This window comes from Chiloscyllium punctatum, chromosome 25 (genome assembly GCF_047496795.1).
Source record: "Chiloscyllium punctatum isolate Juve2018m chromosome 25, sChiPun1.3, whole genome shotgun sequence".
Taxonomy (NCBI): domain Eukaryota; kingdom Metazoa; phylum Chordata; class Chondrichthyes; order Orectolobiformes; family Hemiscylliidae; genus Chiloscyllium; species Chiloscyllium punctatum.
In genome coordinates this window covers 20,091,813-20,109,518 of record NC_092763.1, presented here as the reverse complement: position 1 = coordinate 20,109,518, position 17,706 = coordinate 20,091,813, and the positions used below count along the sequence as shown (strand labels likewise).

Sequence of the window (17,706 nt, the reverse complement as noted above, 5' to 3'; positions counted from 1 at the left end):
CCCGAGGGCACAGTCTCAGAATGAAGGGACAACCTTTTAGATTTGAGATCAGGAAGAATTTCTTCAGCCAGAGGGTGGTGAATCTGTGGAACTCATTGCTGCAGAAGGCTGTGAAAACCAAGTCATTGAGTATACTTAAGACAGAGGTAGATAGGGTCTTGATTGGTAAGGGGATCAAGGGTTATGGAGAGGAGAATGGGGTTGAGAAATGTGTCAGCCATGATCAAAGAGCAGAGGCGAAAGGCCTAATTCGGGGGAATGAATGCAGGGCCTATTGCATGGAAGGCAATGTCCGAGAGGTGCCATCATTGGACTATTAATCCAGGGACCCAGGTAATGTTCTGGTCTTTTCGGAACACTGATAGGGGAGGGGAGGGAAATTTATCCCTGGTGGTGGGGTCCATTTGGCGGAAATGACGGCGGATGATACGCTGTATATGGAGGTTGGTGGGGTGGTAATGCAATCCGAAAAGACCACTCCCTCCGTGACTCCCTCGTCAGGTCCACATCCCCCACCAAACCAACCTCCATTCCTGGCACCTTCCCCTGTAACCGCAAGAAATGCAAAACTTGCGCCCATACCTCCCCCCTTACTTCCCTCCAAGGCCCCAAGGGATCCTTCCATATCCACCACAAATTCACCTGCACCTCTACACACATCATTTATTGCATCCACTGCACCCGATGTGGCCTCCTCTATATTGGGGAGACAGGCCACCTACTTGCGGAACGTTTCAGAGAACACCTCTGGGACACCCGGACCAACCAACCCAACCACCCCGTGGCTCAACACTTCAACTCCCCCTCCCACTCCACCAAGGACATGCAGGTCCTTGGACTCCTCCATCACCAGACCATAGCAACACGACGGTTGGAGGAAGAATGCCTCATCTTCCGCCTAGGAACCCTCCAACCACAAGGGATGAACTCAGATTTCTCTAGTTTCCTCATTTCCCCTCCCCCAACCTTGTCTCAGTCAAATCCCTCGAACTCAGCACCGCCTTCCTAAACTGCAATCTTCTTCCTGACCTCTCTGCCCCCACCCCCACTCCGGCCTATCACCCTCACCTTGACCTCCTTCCACCTATCGCATTTCCAACGCCCCTCCCCCAAGTCCCTCCTCCCTACCTTTTATCTTAGCCTGCTGGACACACTTTCCTCATTCCTGACGAAGGGCTCATGCCCGAAACGTCGATTCTCCTGCTCCTTGGATGCTGCCTGACCTGCTGCGCTTTTCCAGCAACACATTTTCAGCTCTGATCTCCAGCATCTGCAGTCCTCACTTTCTCCTAGCCAGTAATGTCCTTATCCTATGAAAGGGAAAAAAAAATCAGCTCCTATATCTTATGGTCATTTGTTGACTGTTCATAATTATTTACTTGTGGTTAGGATCTATTTATAATAAACCATCATTTTTCTTAAGCACAGATACCTGGTTCATGTTTTCTGTTAGCCTGAGTCTCTCTGACAGGTAAATCATAGAATCCCTACAGTATGGAAACAGGCCCTTCGGCCCATCATGTCCACACTAACCCTCGGAAGAGTAATGCACTCTGACCAATTCCCCTATCCTATATTTTCCCCTGACTAATGCAACTAACCTACATATCCCTGAACACTATGGGAAATTTAGCATGGCCAATTCACCTAACCTGCATATCTTTGGATTGTGCGAGGAAACCAGAGCACCCGGAGGAAACCATGCAGGGGACACGAGGAGAATGTGCAAACTCCACACAGTCGCCCAAGGCTGGAATCAAACCCAATTCCCTGGCACTGTGAGGCAGCCGTGCTAACCACTGAGCCACTCTGCTGCCCCGTGTGGATAAACTTGTAACTTCTCTGTTGGCTGTAGGAGTAACGGGCTCGATTTCCAGTGCATTACCCCAATGGGGATGACACTAAGAGCTGGCAGGGTAAAGATCTTTGATCTGGCAGAGGTGGAGAAAAGGTTCCCACATGATGGAGACCAGAATGAAAAGATCTAAGAACAAGATAAATCTAATCAGGAATCTGAGGGGGTGGGGGGAAGAAGATAGATTTTCACCAGAGAATGGTTAGAATTTGAAACTTGGTATTGCAGGGAGGTCGTTAACTGAGACAACTGGCATTGATGTATTTATGAAGAATTTAAGTAAGCACATGATGGAGACAGGAAAAGATGAATCTCGTAGTGGTGTTAAATTAAAAGGAATGAAAAGACGTCTGTTCTGATTGTAAACACGAGGGCGGATCTGTTAGGGGTAAATGACTTATATTGTTGTTGTACTTTGTAGTACTTTGGAATCCCTTCAAGTTGTATCTTTGCAGAGCTCTCTGTATCTCTTAAATCTGTTACTAAATAGGGGGATACCAGATTTTGGTTTAAATTTAGATTTAGGTTTTATTGTCACGCGTACTCGAGTACGGGATACAAGAGTACAGTGAAAATGCGCAATGTCACCACACACAGCACCATCTTAGGTACAAAATCTTAGTTACAGAAATAGAAAAATTAAGAAACAAACCAATAAGTTCAGCACTACAGTCTTCTTAGTATAAAAGTAGAAAAAATAAAGAAATATAAGTTTAAAAAGTCAAATATTCCAGTCCTTCCTTAAGCCATGAGCCTGCAGATGCTCCAGGTTGGGTGTTTCCCAAGAGACCTCGCTCCAAGAGGCTGCGTTAGCCGTCTCTCTGCAGAGTCTTGCTCCGGTAATCCCCCTGGCCATTGAATGAAGCTCCATCACCGCGTTAGCCGTCTCTCTGCAGAGTCCCGCTCCGGTACTCCCTCTGGACATCAAATGAAGCTCCATCACCGCGTCAGCTGTCTCGCTGCAGAGTCCTACTCCGGTATTCCCCCTGGATATTGAATGAAGTTCCGATGCTGCGTTAGCCGTCTTGCTGCAGAGTCCTACTCCGGTATTCCCCCTGGACATCAAATGAAGCTCCAATGCCGCAGACCACCAGATTTCCGCCAGTCACCCTGCGGCCCACCGTCCAATTCCCCCCAGCCACTGCTGCCTCCACAAGCAAGCTCCCTCCAGAAGGTAAGTAGAGAAAGAAATTATCTAAATAGCTAAATGAAAGAAAGAAAGAAAAAACAAGAAGAAAGAAAAGCTGTCGGAGCAGACGAGTGCCCCCAAGGAGCACTACACAGCCACCATCTTGTGACCACACTGCCTTACTTAAAGCAGACTGCAACAAATACTTGGCAAACCTTGAGACTCTCTCAACCTCAGTGAAGGCTCCTGCACTTGGTTTGAAGCAGTTTATCACTTTATCCAGCAAGTGGAGAGGCCAGGTGCAATTTTTAAACATTAAGGACTGCAAAGGGTACTGAACAGGTACTGGGAAACACATTCGGAAATCCCTGAAGTCATCAGTTGTCTGCATTTCCCATTGCAAAGCTTTGCACAGTCATAGAGTCAAGCAGCATGGGAACAGATCGTTCGGCCCAAAGTCCAAGCTAAACATCATCCCAAATGAAACTAGCCCCATCTGCCTGTTCCTGGCCCATATCCCTCCAGACATTTCCTACTCAAGCATCTATCCAAATGTCTTTTAAACTTTGGAATTGTACCCACATCCACCACTTCCTCAGGAAGTTCATTTTTCACATGAATCACCCTCTGTGTAAAGAGATGCTCCTCGTGTCTTTTTTAAAATCTCCTCTCTCACCTTAAAAATGAGCGTCCTAGTTCTTGAAATTCCCCAACCTAGAGAAAAAGCAATTACCATTAACTCTAACTATACCCCTCAAATAACAAGCTAGCTTTCCCATAATGGTAGCCTGCGCAGTCTGTCAGAAGGTAGAAAGGAGGAGGAGGTTTTCCCTGACAATACATTAATGTCTGCAAGAATGAGGAGAAGGCTGAAGGCACCCTCTTACATGCTCAACCTTGAAAAGCAGAGATTTACAGAGACACTTTTCACATTCCTGGACAAAGTGCTAACTTCCAGACTGTGAACTCTTGACATTACTGAGCCTCGTTGCTTCAGTCAGTGACATAGAAGCTCCCTCGATGCTCTGAAAATTTATATACCAACAGGAATCTGGAACTGGGCAGTGCATACTTTTATAAGGAGCTTTCAAATGATTTACTCAACACAGTGGCACAGAAGCATGAGTAATTCGCTCTTCATAGAATGAACTGCAACGTCCATTGAGTTCATAAAATTAATATTAACCTGTAAGTTTGGAGTTTCAATCCAATCTAAAATGGCATGGGGAGTAAATCTTTTCCGAATGTTGATTTATGTACAGCATAAATCTGGACAGCGTCAATATTATGAAAGGATTGAAGTTTTGTGAAAAGCAAGCAATGGGAATTGCAAAACTACCACATGGATGTCTTGTTCAGGTAGAGTGGACAGAACAAGCCTGGGGTGAGGTTTGTAATGTAACTAAATAATATTAACTAAACAGAATTTTGGAGTGCTGATAGATTTAGGTGTTCTGTTGAATTAGTCACAAAAAGTTAGTATGAAGTTAAGCATGTAATCAAGAAGGATAACGGGATAATATCCTTTATTACAAGAGGAATTAAACATAAAAATGCTTTACTTATACAGTTAAAAATCACACAACACCAGGTTATAATCCAATAGGTTTATATGGAAATACAAGCTTTCGGAGCACTGCTCCTTCATCAGGTAGCTAGTGGGGCAGGATCACAGGACATAGAATTTATATTAAAAGATCAAAGTGCCATACAACTGATACGGTGTATTGATCAAATCTCGTTTGCTGTTAAGTCTTTAATGACTTAGAATGAGGATACAGGTTTTGATTGATCAACTGTAAATCCCAGAACTTCTTTCAAGTCACAGTCCTGTGATAACTTTATATAAAAAAAAGTGACATCTCAGCTTAGACAATGCATTAAAAGTATTAGGTTAGAGTCTGTCTGTTTCCCAACCTTGAGTCAGACTGGCTCTATTTCCAAAGTTTCCCTTTAATGCATTGTCTGAGCTGAGATGTCACTTTTTTAATAGAACCTTAAGTTATCTGGAGAATGTGACTTCAAAGAACTTCTGGGATTTACATAGTAATGAACCAAAACCTGCAACCTTCAAAAAGATGAAAGATTTAACAGCAATCTTGGTTTGTTCAATACATTGCATCAGTTGTTTGACACTTTGATCTTTTGCAATAAATTCTGTATCCTGTGATCCTGCCCCACTAGCTGCCTGGTGAAGGAGCAGCACTCCAAAAGCTAATGCTTCCAAATAAACCTGTTGCACTATAACCTGGTGTTGTGTGATTTTTAACTTTGTCCACCCCAGTCCAATACTGGCACCTCCACATCAATTACACAGGGCATTGTTGAGATTATATCTCAAATTCTATTGCAGTTCTGGCCTTATTATTTAAGGAAAGATGTAAAGGCATCAGAGGCAGTTCAGAGGAGATTAACTGGATTGATAGCAGGAATAAGTGGGTTGTTTTATAAGCTGGACAGGCTGATCTTGTTTCCATGGAGCTTAGAAGAGTTAGGAGGTGAGTTGATTGAAGTGTATAAGGTCCTGAATGACGTTGTCAACGCGGATGTGGAAAGGATATTTTCTCTTGTGGGTCAGTCCAGAAGTAGTAGACACTGCTTTAAAACTAGTGTAAAACTTTTAGGATAGAAGTGAGGAGAATTCTTTCTCTCAGAGGGTTGTGTGACTTTGGTCCTCTGCCTCAGAAGATATTGAATGGCGGAGTCATTGGATATTTTTAAGACAGAGGGGTTTAGATTCTTGTCAGGCAGGGAAAGCAAGGGTACTAAACTATACAGGCAGTGTATCATTAAAATGGTTACATGCCATCACAACACGTGATCCTCCTGTATGACAGATCCTCGATTTCACTCCTTCCCTCTCAATGCAATGGAGTCAGTGTGTAGTGTTCAGTCAGTCAGTTACGTATATGCGATGTAACAGCAACAGTCAGGAAGCACAGAACCTAGGCTAACTATAAATCTGAGATAGTGTAAATGGTTAGTGTTGGAATTAAATGGTGATAACAGCAGTGGCTGTTGTGAAGAGTAATTTTCTCAAACTGTCTTTCCACTTCATCCACCTGATTTTAGAGCTGATGTTTATATCTACAACCAAGGCTGGAAGATGCTGAAACACAGCACCACAACGGATGAACAGTTGTGAGTAGCATCTCTTTTAATAAATAAGACTATGATCCAGTTTTGGAAAACAGAAGCTTTACAAGTGGTGCAGAGCAGTTCCAACCTTGTAAAATAGTCTTCGGACAATGTATAGCAAAGAAACATCTAAACAAAATATTCTCTATATGATTAAGGCCTTCCCTGTGTTGAGATGGCAGTCGATTCCACCATCATATTTTTTTGGAAATAATGTAAAACTGAAATAATGATTGCGTGTCAATGTTTCTCCTCTCTATATGTGCTATTTACAGGCACAAGCCTGCTACTTATTAAACAAGACAAAATGTTGAGAAGATAAAGAAAAACATATCACAGCAATACAGATCGTATTACTGGCATTTTTGACTATTCAGTAAAGATGAAAGGCAAACATTTGAGCATGGATTGACATTTTGTCAGAATTTCAATCATTTATAAAATGAATTAATCTTTATTTCCTGGACTAACAAATCACTCAGAAAGACAAGCAGTCAACCTCCTTGTTATCTTCAGAAATGGAGGCTTAAGCAGAGTAAAAATCCTCTTACAGTTCCGATGATAACCACAAGGAGCCTGACAGAATTTTCCAGATTTTAGAAGACCAACTTCGCTTACGAGGTAACTTGAAGAGATGTAGGTTTGAGTTCATTTCATACCAACAACAACCAAGTGAAAGACTTAACCATTTTGTGGTCAGGTAACAGTGCACAGGTACAGAATGTACTTAACTTAGCTGAAAGGCTTCTGGAACTGTTTATCACCTTTACATCCATAAATCCTTCAGAAATGTACTGCTTGACAAATTTAAAGAATACACTGTTGACATTCTGCCACAAGGTGGGACACACATTTAAAACAATTGTTAAACAGGCCAGCAACATCATTAAGTATGTGACTCCGCAACAACTATTGCAGTTATCAACAGTGTGTTGCATGAGATGTTGCTTGTGTTTTCTGTCATTAGCAATATCCAGCATTTTGTGACATATACAACATATTATGTATATATTATATATATATATGCTGGGCTACAATGTGCAAGAAATTCTATTGGCCTGAGAAACCCACAGTGTAATGCCATTGATACCACTGCTATAGGAAAGATGTTGTGAAACTTGAATGGTTTCAGAAAAGATTCACAAAGCTTTTGTGAGGGTTGGAGGGTTGAGCTGTAGGGCGGGACTGATTAGGTTGAGGTTGTTTTCGCTGGCGCTTCGGAGGCTTAAGGGCGACCTTATAGAAGTTTATAAAATCATGAAGGGCGTGGATAGGATAAATAGCCACGGTATTTTTCCTAGGGTAGGGGAGTCCAAAACATAGGCTTAAGGTGAGAATGGAAAGACTTAAAAGGGGACCTAAGGGGCAACTTTTTTACACAGAGGGTGGTGCGTGTATGCAGTGAGCTGTCAGAGGAAGCGATGGAGGTTGATAGCATAGCATTTAAAAAGGATCTGGACGAATACACAAATAGGAAGAGTTTGGAAGGATATAGGCCAAATGCTGACAAATGGGACTGGATTAGGTTGGGATACCTGGCTGGCATGGATGAGTTGAATTGAAGGGTCTGTTTCCATGTTGTACATCTCTGACTCTATGACTTTGTGTGTCAACCAAGGAGCAATGTCAAAGACATTTCCCAAACTTCCACTTCCACCAGAGGGTGGCCCCCAAGGTTAGTGCAGGCAGTGGGACATCGAAGTGCACGGCAGGCTGCCTCTGCCACAGCTGCAGATGTTGGGGCTGAGGTGAAGAAATAGTGGCCAAAAATATGAAAACACCTTCTAATTGAACACAGGTGGCAAGAATGGCCAAATTTGACATTGCACATTTTGTGTGTAAATGTACAGTCTTGATCACTTTCTTCATGTGTGCTGAATGACAACATTGTTGACTTCTGAGCAATTGTACTGAGGCTTTTTAAGGGCTTGATGCTTCATTGAAAATCAATGCTGGCTGACGTGGGTAATGAGGATGCTATTTATTGTGAACCCTCAGAAGTAGCCGCATACCTGTGCTTCTTGACATAAAAACATAGAGTCATAAAAGATAGGAGCAGGAGTAGGCCATATAACCCCTTGAGCCTGCTCTGCCATTCAATATGATCGTGGGTGATCATTGTGCTCAATACCCTAATCCTGCAGTTCCCCCCTCACCCCTGAGCCCCTTAGCCACAAGAGCTCTATCTATCTTGTTCTTGAAAATTCATAATGTTTGGCCTCAACCACTCATGAATTTAACAGACTCACCACTCTCTGGGTGAAGAAATTTCTCCTCATCTCAGTCCTAAAATGATTACCACTTATCCTTAACCTATGGCTCCAATTCTGGACTCTCACATCGTCTGGGACATCTTTCCTGACCTGTCGTATTAGAATTTTGCAGGTTTCTATGAGATTCCCCCCTTCATGTTTGCAAAGTCTAGTGAATACAATCCTAACTGACTCAATCTCTCCTCACACTTCTGTCCTTTCATCCCAGGAATCAATTTGGAAAACCTTTCATTACTCCTTCTGTCTTACCCCAGGTAAGGTGAACAAATTGCACACAGCCTCACCAATGTCGTGTATAATTGCAGCAACTCATCCTTGTTCCTGTACTCAGACTCTATGAACTGTTGCTAGATTGGGGAATTGGAATCTTGCTAACAAGCCAGCACATGTTGCATGTAAATTGTTGTTTCAGCAGCACTTGCTGAAGCAGCCTGCATTTTGCAGGTGGCTGCGCAGAGATTTTAGCTGAGAGTAGTCAGAATTGGAGCGTGTGAGACTGAGTCATGAACACACTCCTTCCGAGTCAGTGTGTGGCTTTGATGGCACTTTGCAAATGGCTTCCTCATGCCAAAGGTTTGCAGCCTTTTCCTTGCTGCGTGCCAGAGGTCATGGGTCTGTAGGATGGTCAGGAAGTGGTGGTACTTTTGCTGTGGCAGATCTGGTGGTACTTTTGCTGTGGCATTTCTTGAGGCAGAATTCTGGAGATCATGCAGTTCTGAACAAGGGTCGCTGGACCCGAAACACTAACTCTGATTTCTCTCCACAGTTGCTGCCAGACCTGCTGACTTTTTCCAGCAACTTCTGCTTTGATTTTTGTTTCTGATATCCAGCATCTGCAGTTCATTTGGTTTTTTTTTGTTTATTAATTACCTATACTGATGGTGGTAAGACTTCAGAGCAGAATGCTCCAACCTACCAGCAGAGTTCGAGGACATGGAAGGAGGTCACAGTTGCATCTCAGCTTACCTCAGAGGCTCAGCTCCCTGAACATTGAAGCCTAAAGTATCATCTGTACTTTATCCAAATCATCTTTGACCTTCCCTGCATCATCCTTGACCCTTGCCTTTCCTTTAGTGATCCATAAGACGTTACTGTGGATCTGGTAAGGACACCAGGTCTTATTTCCTCAGAAAGACATTAGTGGACCATACTGATTTAGCAACAATCAATGACAGTCTCCTGGTCATAATGTAATGAATTTACATTCCATGTTAATGATTTAAAACAAAGTTCTAGCCTCTTGCTGTTGGCGACCAGGCCTTTAACCCCCTGCCAACCTAATCCCAACCTGCGTAATACCCTCAGCAAGGTGACATTTTGCTCACACATATTTAATTGCCCCTCACCCACCTCAATTCCGGCTTGTGACTGCATCATTGACTCTGCCTTGGAGTTTCTTTTGGTTTATGCAAATTATCAGCAAGTTTTCCTTTACATTTCAAGCAGAAATATTTAAAGGAACTTTCAAAACTGCAAACCTTGTTATCATGCTTGAGGATGGAATACAAGGAGCAAAATGACATGCTAAAGTTTGAACGATAGGAAAAGCAATGGGTTTCTGAAGACAGAATTGTTCACAGAGTTTCAAAGTGACACTCAAAAACAGAGCACCGATAGGACCCTGTGACATGATTGACCTATACGAAGCCATCAGTAATCAATTCTGATGATGATCAGATGCTGTCAACACACCATTTTAGCCTGAACTCCGCCCACCCCCCATGTGTAAACACCGGTGCTTGAAAGACAGTCTGACCTACAGTACAATCAAACATCAAAACACAGTCTTTCTTTAGAATGTTGTAAATTGAGTTACTAGGTGCACAACGTGAAAAAGTTATCCTTCATCAGGGATCTCAATTTGATGCATTTGTTTTGAACAACCAAAGGAAAAAAATAATGGCTCTTGTTGTTGGTCTAACCTCCAGCACTCAATATCAACTGGACATTCTAATAGCAGAAAGAAAACAGGGAGAAAGAAAACAACAGGAACGTTAAACCTTCAAAATCTCGCATCCTGTGTTATTGTTCGTTTAACAGAATGAGGTAATCATGGCTACAGCCTAATCACAGGAAGGACTGGACTGCTGCCCAGATATTTTATCATATCCTGTAATATAAATGCATTGAACAATGTTTCTATGGGAAAGTGCAATGTCATGTGTTCGGCTGTATGTAATGTGGTGGCAAGCTATAAATAGACATCACTAATGCCTGGGGAGGTGCCTTTGGTTTTCTTTTTGCATTGATAGATGGGGGCAATGGGCAGAAAGGGAATAACTTCAGACAAGACTTTGTGTTAAGTGTTACTCAAACAAACTATGTGAAGGCTTGTGCTAGAAAGAAGTCAATTCTTGCAGAAAGCGACCTTGTCCTTATCAAAGAACTGGGCAGTGAAGCAATTTGGCACGGGGTAAGAATGGAACATCCACCTGGAGCAGCTTGGGGAGGGGATATTAGGAGGGAGGGGGAAGGGGAGGGCTGGTGCTGACAAAGTATGAGGGACCTGTGTGCGGAGGCCCACCTTGATGCTGACTGGAGATCAGAGGCTTACCTAGCCACTGAGGGTTCCTTATGCTGAGAGCAGGACAGCCCTCCCCATTGCACCCTTCACTCCCTCCATTACCAAAACATGGCTGGCTATGGAGGCTTCCTTACAGTGTTAATGGGAGAGGGGTTTCCTTCCCATTACTGGGCCCTGCCTCCTCAGTATCACAGGAACCAATGTCTTTTTCCAAAGGCAACCACCCTCCTTTTTCCTCCTTGTGGCCTCACCTATGGCTAGCCTTCTCGAAAGCAGAGTCAGAAGTGGGTGGGGAGCTGGACGATTGCCACAATGTTCCCACTGGCCACCCTCATGTGCCCCCTGAATCAGAATTTGCCCTTGGTCGATGGCAATGGGAAGATCCTAGGGCAAGAATCAGCAAGAAGAATCTTAGCACCAATTCCTGAAAAAAGTTACAACATTGCTTCAAACAGTGCACCTTAAAGGGGAAGAGAAATACTTTTTATGAACTACATTTCCATTTTAATGTTTTCCCATATCAATATTTTGTTCAGGGATGTTATTGTGCACCCATTGGAGCAGGTGGGACTTAAACCTGGCTCTCCCAGCTCAGAGGTAGGGACATTACCACTACACCACAAGAGTCCATTTTATAGTTATGGTCAGACACTGGACACATTGGTATAATGTACACATATCCCAATCAGCTTTGACAGTTCTGTAAGTCAAATTGAGCTAAAAGGAGTTCCAACTGATTTGTATTAAAGCCTTAAGTAACGGCTTGGAGCTACATTTTGGAGAAGGAAATGTCAACAAGTGTCATTCGGGATAACTACTATCTCATCGTCTTTATCTATTGGGTCTTTTAATGTTCTGATCCCCCTCAAAAACAATCCTTTTGTTCATTGTTTCTGCATTGGAATGCAAGTAACATCACACAAGAGCAAGACATTGACTATCTCCAACGAGAGACAACCTAACCACCACCTCACTACCATTTCCAAATTCTTCAGTGTTGAACATCCTGCATTGAGCAGGAACTCAAATGGATGGGCAATATGGCCGCTAGAGCAGATCAGAGGCTGGGAACGCTGATCCAACATTGTAAGATCACCCTCAACCAATAGGGATTCAAGAAAGCAGCCTATCAATGTTAAGACATGACACATAATAATGGGCAATAAATGCGGCCTTGTCACATTTCCAGAACAATTCATTTTTACGGCACTTTGATTCCCAATTCTCTTTCTCCCTTAAAGGAATGGTTAAACTAAAGCAATTAGAAGCCGAACACAATAATGCTGAGGATCAAAATAAACACACGCAAATCTCAACAAGACCCCAGGGTTTATGTCTGGAACCTGATATGAACCTACAAGTTCTTGTTTCCTCAGTTAAAAGCATTTACAATGCTGTACATTGAACACAGGTTGAAGCCAAGTTACACAACATAAAATAAGAACGTTCATGTTTTCTGAAAGGTTTTAAAGTCTCCATTCACCTTTAATTCCAGGATTTGGAGCTGATGACGATAGAATGACAACTTATGTTCTGAGAGAGAACCACGTGTCATTTCGAAGTGAATTTGGATATTATGCTGTGCTTTTACCCTTCTTGGTTAGGAAAGATCACAGGGAAGGGAGGTGTGCCTGACGTTGCCATGGTGAATTGCTGAAGTACATCCTGTTGACTGTGCTTACAATAGCCACAACAAGCCCACTATGAGATCCACAGACTATTGAGCCCAGTGTCAGGAGCATCGTGCAAGGAAAGTGTCCCTGGCTGCAGAGAATATTCATGACTGGAATTTTGTAGGAGGCAGGAAAGCTGGGGTGTATCATCACAATAACCCAACATGGCAACCACTGTCCTGCTCGTGTATCCCATTGTCAGCACGATTGTTGCAGTTCAGCTGTTGATTACTGGTGACCTCCGATGCTGATGGCTGTTGAAGGTGAAAGGGGTGATGGCTGAGCGTGGTCTTGTTTTGAGGTAGTTGTGACCTGCCGCTCATGTCGACGCAGACCTTGCCAGCTCAAGCTTCCACATTGTTCAGGGGTCCTGGCTGTAAAATGACTTCATTGAATCATGTTCTAAGATACCCAGAAGAAAAATGTGAATGCAGTCACCACTTTAGCTGCAGTCACCACTTTTACATGATGAGAAATCTCTTACTCAAATTTAATATACCACGTTCCTGATTATAAAGCTTTAAGTTGAGCATTTTAGAAAATGCAATCGTGGTCAGAAGGCTCGATTACCCCTTCCGGGAGCTGAGGATACAATGTACACAAACAGTACTTGCAAGAGGTACTTGCTTTTGGAAGAGTCACTAAATTAAGGCCCTGTCTACTCTATGGATTACCAAGCTTCACAGCACTATTTTGAAGACGATTAGACCTTCATGACTTGAAAATGTTATCTCAGTATTGCACTAATATTATTGCAATACAGTTCAAAAAGACTCCACTGATTATAAAACATTCCATAACATCTTGAGGTTGTGAAAAGTATGTTACAAATGCAAACAGTTGGCTAACGTGGTGCCACTGTTTAAGAAGGAAAAGCCAGGGAATGATAGACCAGTGAGCCTGACCTCGGTGTTGGGCAAGTTGTTGGAGGGAATCCTGAGGGACAGGATATACATGTATTTGGAAAGGCAAGGACTGATTAGGGATAGTCAACATGGCTTTGTGCGTGGGAAATCATGTCTCACAAACTTGATTGAGTTTTTTTTAGATTAGATTAGATTAGATTACTGACAGTGTGGAAACAGGCCCTTCGGCCCAACAAGTCCACACAGCCCCGCCAAAGCGCAACCCACCCATTCCCCTAACCCAACACTATGGGCAATTTAGCATGGCCAATTCACCTGACCTGCACATCTTTGGACTGTGGGAGGAAACCGGAGCACCCGGAGGAAACCCACGCAGACACGGGGAGAACATGCAAACTCCACACAGTCAGTCGCCTGAGGCGGGAATTGAACCCAGGTCTCTGGTGCTGTGAGGCAGTAGTGCTAACCACTGTGCCACCGTGCTGCCCTATATGAAGAAGTAACAAAGAGGATTGATGAGGGCAGAGCAGTAGATGTGATCTATATGGACTTCAGTAAGGCGTTCGACAAGGTTCCCCATGGGAGACTGATTAGCAAGGTTAGATTTCACGGAATACAGGGAGAACTAGCCATTTGGATGCAGAACTGGCTCAAAGGTAGAAGACAGAGGGTGGTGGTGGAGGGTTGTTTTTCAGACTGGAGGCCTGTGAACAGTGGAGTGCCACAAGGATCGGTGCTGGGTCCTCTACTTTTTGTCATTTACATAAATGATTTGGATGCAAGCATAAGAGGTACAGTTAGTAAGTTTGCAGATGACACCAAAATTGGAGGTGTAGTGGACAGCGAAGAGGGTTACCTCAGATTACAACAGGATCTTGACGAGATGGGCCAATGGGCTGAGAAGTGGCAGATGGAGTTTAATTCAGATAAATGCGGGTTGCTGCATTTTGGGAAAGCAAATCTTAGCAGGACTTATACACTTAACGGTAAGGTCCTAGGGAGTGTTTGTTGAACAAAGAGACCTCGGAGTGCAGGTTCATAGATCCTTGAAAGTGGAGTCGCAGGTAGGTAGGATAGTGAAGAAGGCATTTGGTATGCTTTCTTTCATTGGTCAGAGTATTGAATACAGGAATTGGGAGGTCATGTTGCCGCTGTATAGGACATTGGTTAGGCCAATGTTGGAATATTGTGTGCAATTCTGGTCTCCTTCCTTTCGGAAAGATGTTGTGAAATTGAAAGGGTTCAGAAAAGATTTACAAGGATGTTGCCAGGGTTGGAGGATTTGAGCTACAGGGAGAGGCTGAACAGGCTGGGGCTATTTTCCCTGGAGCGTCGGAGGCTGAGGGGTGACCTTATAGAGGTTTACAAAATTATGAGGGGCATGGATAGGGTAAATAGACAAAGACTTTTCCCTGGGGTTGGGGAGTCCAGAACTAGAGGGCATAGATTTATGATGAGAGGGGAAAGATATAAAAGAGACCTAAGGGACAATGTTTTCACACAGAGGGTGGTACGTGTATGGAATGTGCTGCCAGAGGAAGTCGTGGAGGCTGGTACAATTGCAACATTTAAAAGGCATTTGGATGGGTATATGAGTAGGAAGGGTTTGGAGGGATATGGGCCGGGTGCTGGCAGGTGGGACTAGATTAGTTGGCAATGATCGGGTTGGACCGAAGGGTCTGTTTCCATGCTGTACATCTCTATGACTCTATACCTTTCTTCAGTGTCTGAGGTTGATGTGCCTTATTGACACTGACACTCACACTGCTTGTTTTGGTACTGACATGCTTGCAAAAACACTGGGACAAAATTGCAAAGCAAAGCCCCTTTACCTTTACAAAACACTCACCTCTTTCAACACCTGGCTCAACACAGTGTGACAAGTTATGCTTAAACCAACCAGCCACCTCTTGCAGAATGGGAAACATGACTCACTTGTTACTACTGCAGGCACAGAAAACAGATGGAATTATGGAATCTAATCCCCAAAACCTTTGCTGAAAATCTTGGTCTTCCACATGACAGGCACAAGTTGCAGTTTAACGCTCCTTTCTGTTGTTATTCAAGAGCTATGCTCACATTGCCAGCTGGACTCCCAGTTCATGCAGACAGCAACAGCCTGAAGCTTAGATTTGCTGCAGGGAGGTTTGTCACTGACCTTAGTAAATCTGTCAGCTTTCGCAGTTTTATATTGCATTGAAAATAAATAAGGATAAAAGTGAACTGTAAGTCGCAACCTGTATAGACAAATTAGCCAAATTTCTCAGCTATATCTGAGTTTGGTGCAATGGACAACAATAACTTATCTCATAAGAGCGTTATCAGATAAACTAAATAGCTGCAAAATTGAATGAAACCCAACACTGCACTGGAATTAGTTTGACATGTTTTCCCCTGAATAAATCCATCCTGACTCTTTTGAATTAAACCACATTTTTCCACGTTATTAGTAATTCTATCCCAAATAATTGTTTCAAGAAATTTCCCTGCTACTGATGTAAAACTGATTTGTAACCACTGGGCTTATCTTGGTAACCTTTTCATGAACGATCCTCCAATGCCACCCCGAATCCAGGGCATATACAAAGATGACTGCCAGAGCCTCTGAATATTCCACTCACTTTCTTTAATATCCTTCAACACCCCATCCAGTCCCAATGCCCTGTCAAATTTAAGCACCAACAACTTATCTTCATCTCATCAATTTTTAACACCTCCAGTTAATAAGTTTCGTCCTCTCTCTCCATGGTTTGTGCAACATCTGCCTCGTAGGTGAAGATGGATGCAAAGGCTTCAATTAACATGCCAACTATGGCTCTTTTCCTCATGTAAAAATCCCCATTCTGGTTCCCGATGTACTCCACCACTCCTCTCTCACCCTCTTATTCTTGATGTGCTCACAAGAGATTTTGGGATTTTCTTTGATGTCAATTCTTTTTTGTAACCCACTTTGCTATCCTCATTCTTACCTCCCCTGAACCTTATACATTCAGTTTGTTCTCAGCTGTATTTAACTTAATTTCAATCTTCTTTGTCATCCAGGAGACTCTGGATTGGTTTAACTAACCTTTCCTTTTTGAGACAATACACCTTCACCATCCCTGGACAATCTTCTCTTTAAAGGCATCCCATTAGTCAGCTATTGCTTACCTGCCTCCCTTTGGTTCCTGTCTATTCACCTCAGTTTTCTTCTTTCAACATTGAAGTTGGTTGCCCACCAGTTGACTATTCTTACTGTGCATCGACTAATGGCGTTTTCTACCATCATCCTATGATACAATGATCACTGTCCCCGAAATGCTTCCCAATGGACACTTTATATACTGAGATTACCTCACTCCCAAGCACCAGATCTAACAGTGTCTCCTTTGGTTGGACTAGCCACAGACTGCTGTAGGAAAGTCTCCTGAACTCAGTCTAGGAATGTGTGGCGACTGGAACCAGGTTGACCTCATTGACCACGAGGTCGTTGACTGGGGAGTTTTTAACCTGGGCCAAACAGGAAAGCCTTGGCTGACCAATATGACTGGGAGAATTTTCAGAGAAAGGTGGGCACCGCAGGGAGTGGAGTGTATCATTTCCCCTTCCAACTCTATTTTGATTTAGTCCCTGCCCTCCCCTCACTCTTTTGATCACACGACACTGCCTGTTGATGAGAAGGGCACTGCTTATCACTGGCCACTCGGGTGTTTTCTTTCTTCCTGGTGGTGGAATATAAATAAAGATTTGTTTAAGTGTTCCCTTTCACTGTGGCTCACAGCTGCACACACACAACATGGATGCTGGGGAAAAATAAGCACCACCGCAGTTAGGCGGTAGTGTGGGGGGTAAAGAATAAAAGGAGAAATATAAAACCAGGAGATTTAGAGAAAAAAAAGAAAAAAAGTAGCTGGGAGATTTTCACGTAAGCATTGCTTGTCCCAAGCTTGGCTCTTGTTACTGGTTCACTGGCCACATGACTGTTTTTCCTGGTGGTGGATATATTGAATAAAATTATATTTAAAAGAATGTAACCATGAGATGAGAATCTCCTCAGTTCAGGGGACTGACCCCCGAGCTGGCTGGCTACAGCCAGTGTACTGTGCACAAGTGAGTGAAGGATGACATGGTGGTGGGATACCGACCTCTGTGGTGACGAGAGAAAACAGGACGTGCCTGAAGAATATTCACTCACAACTGTCATCTTAGAGTTGGGTAAACATTTCTGGCGTCATGCCTTTATTTGGGAAGCTTGACTCATTTGACCCT

The 17,706-nt window shown here is 43.3% G+C and overlaps 1 long non-coding RNA gene across 1 annotated transcript; it reads left to right on the top strand.

The window, feature by feature from the left end:
* The first annotated feature begins 2,620 nt into the window (after nucleotides 1–2,620).
* Nucleotides 2,621–10,612, top strand: LOC140495646 (uncharacterized). The gene is made up of 3 exons (XR_011964063.1): nucleotides 2,621–3,029; nucleotides 6,057–6,125; nucleotides 9,162–10,612. It is a non-coding gene; the product is annotated as an uncharacterized lncRNA (long non-coding RNA).
* Nucleotides 10,613–17,706: the final 7,094 nt, after the last annotated feature.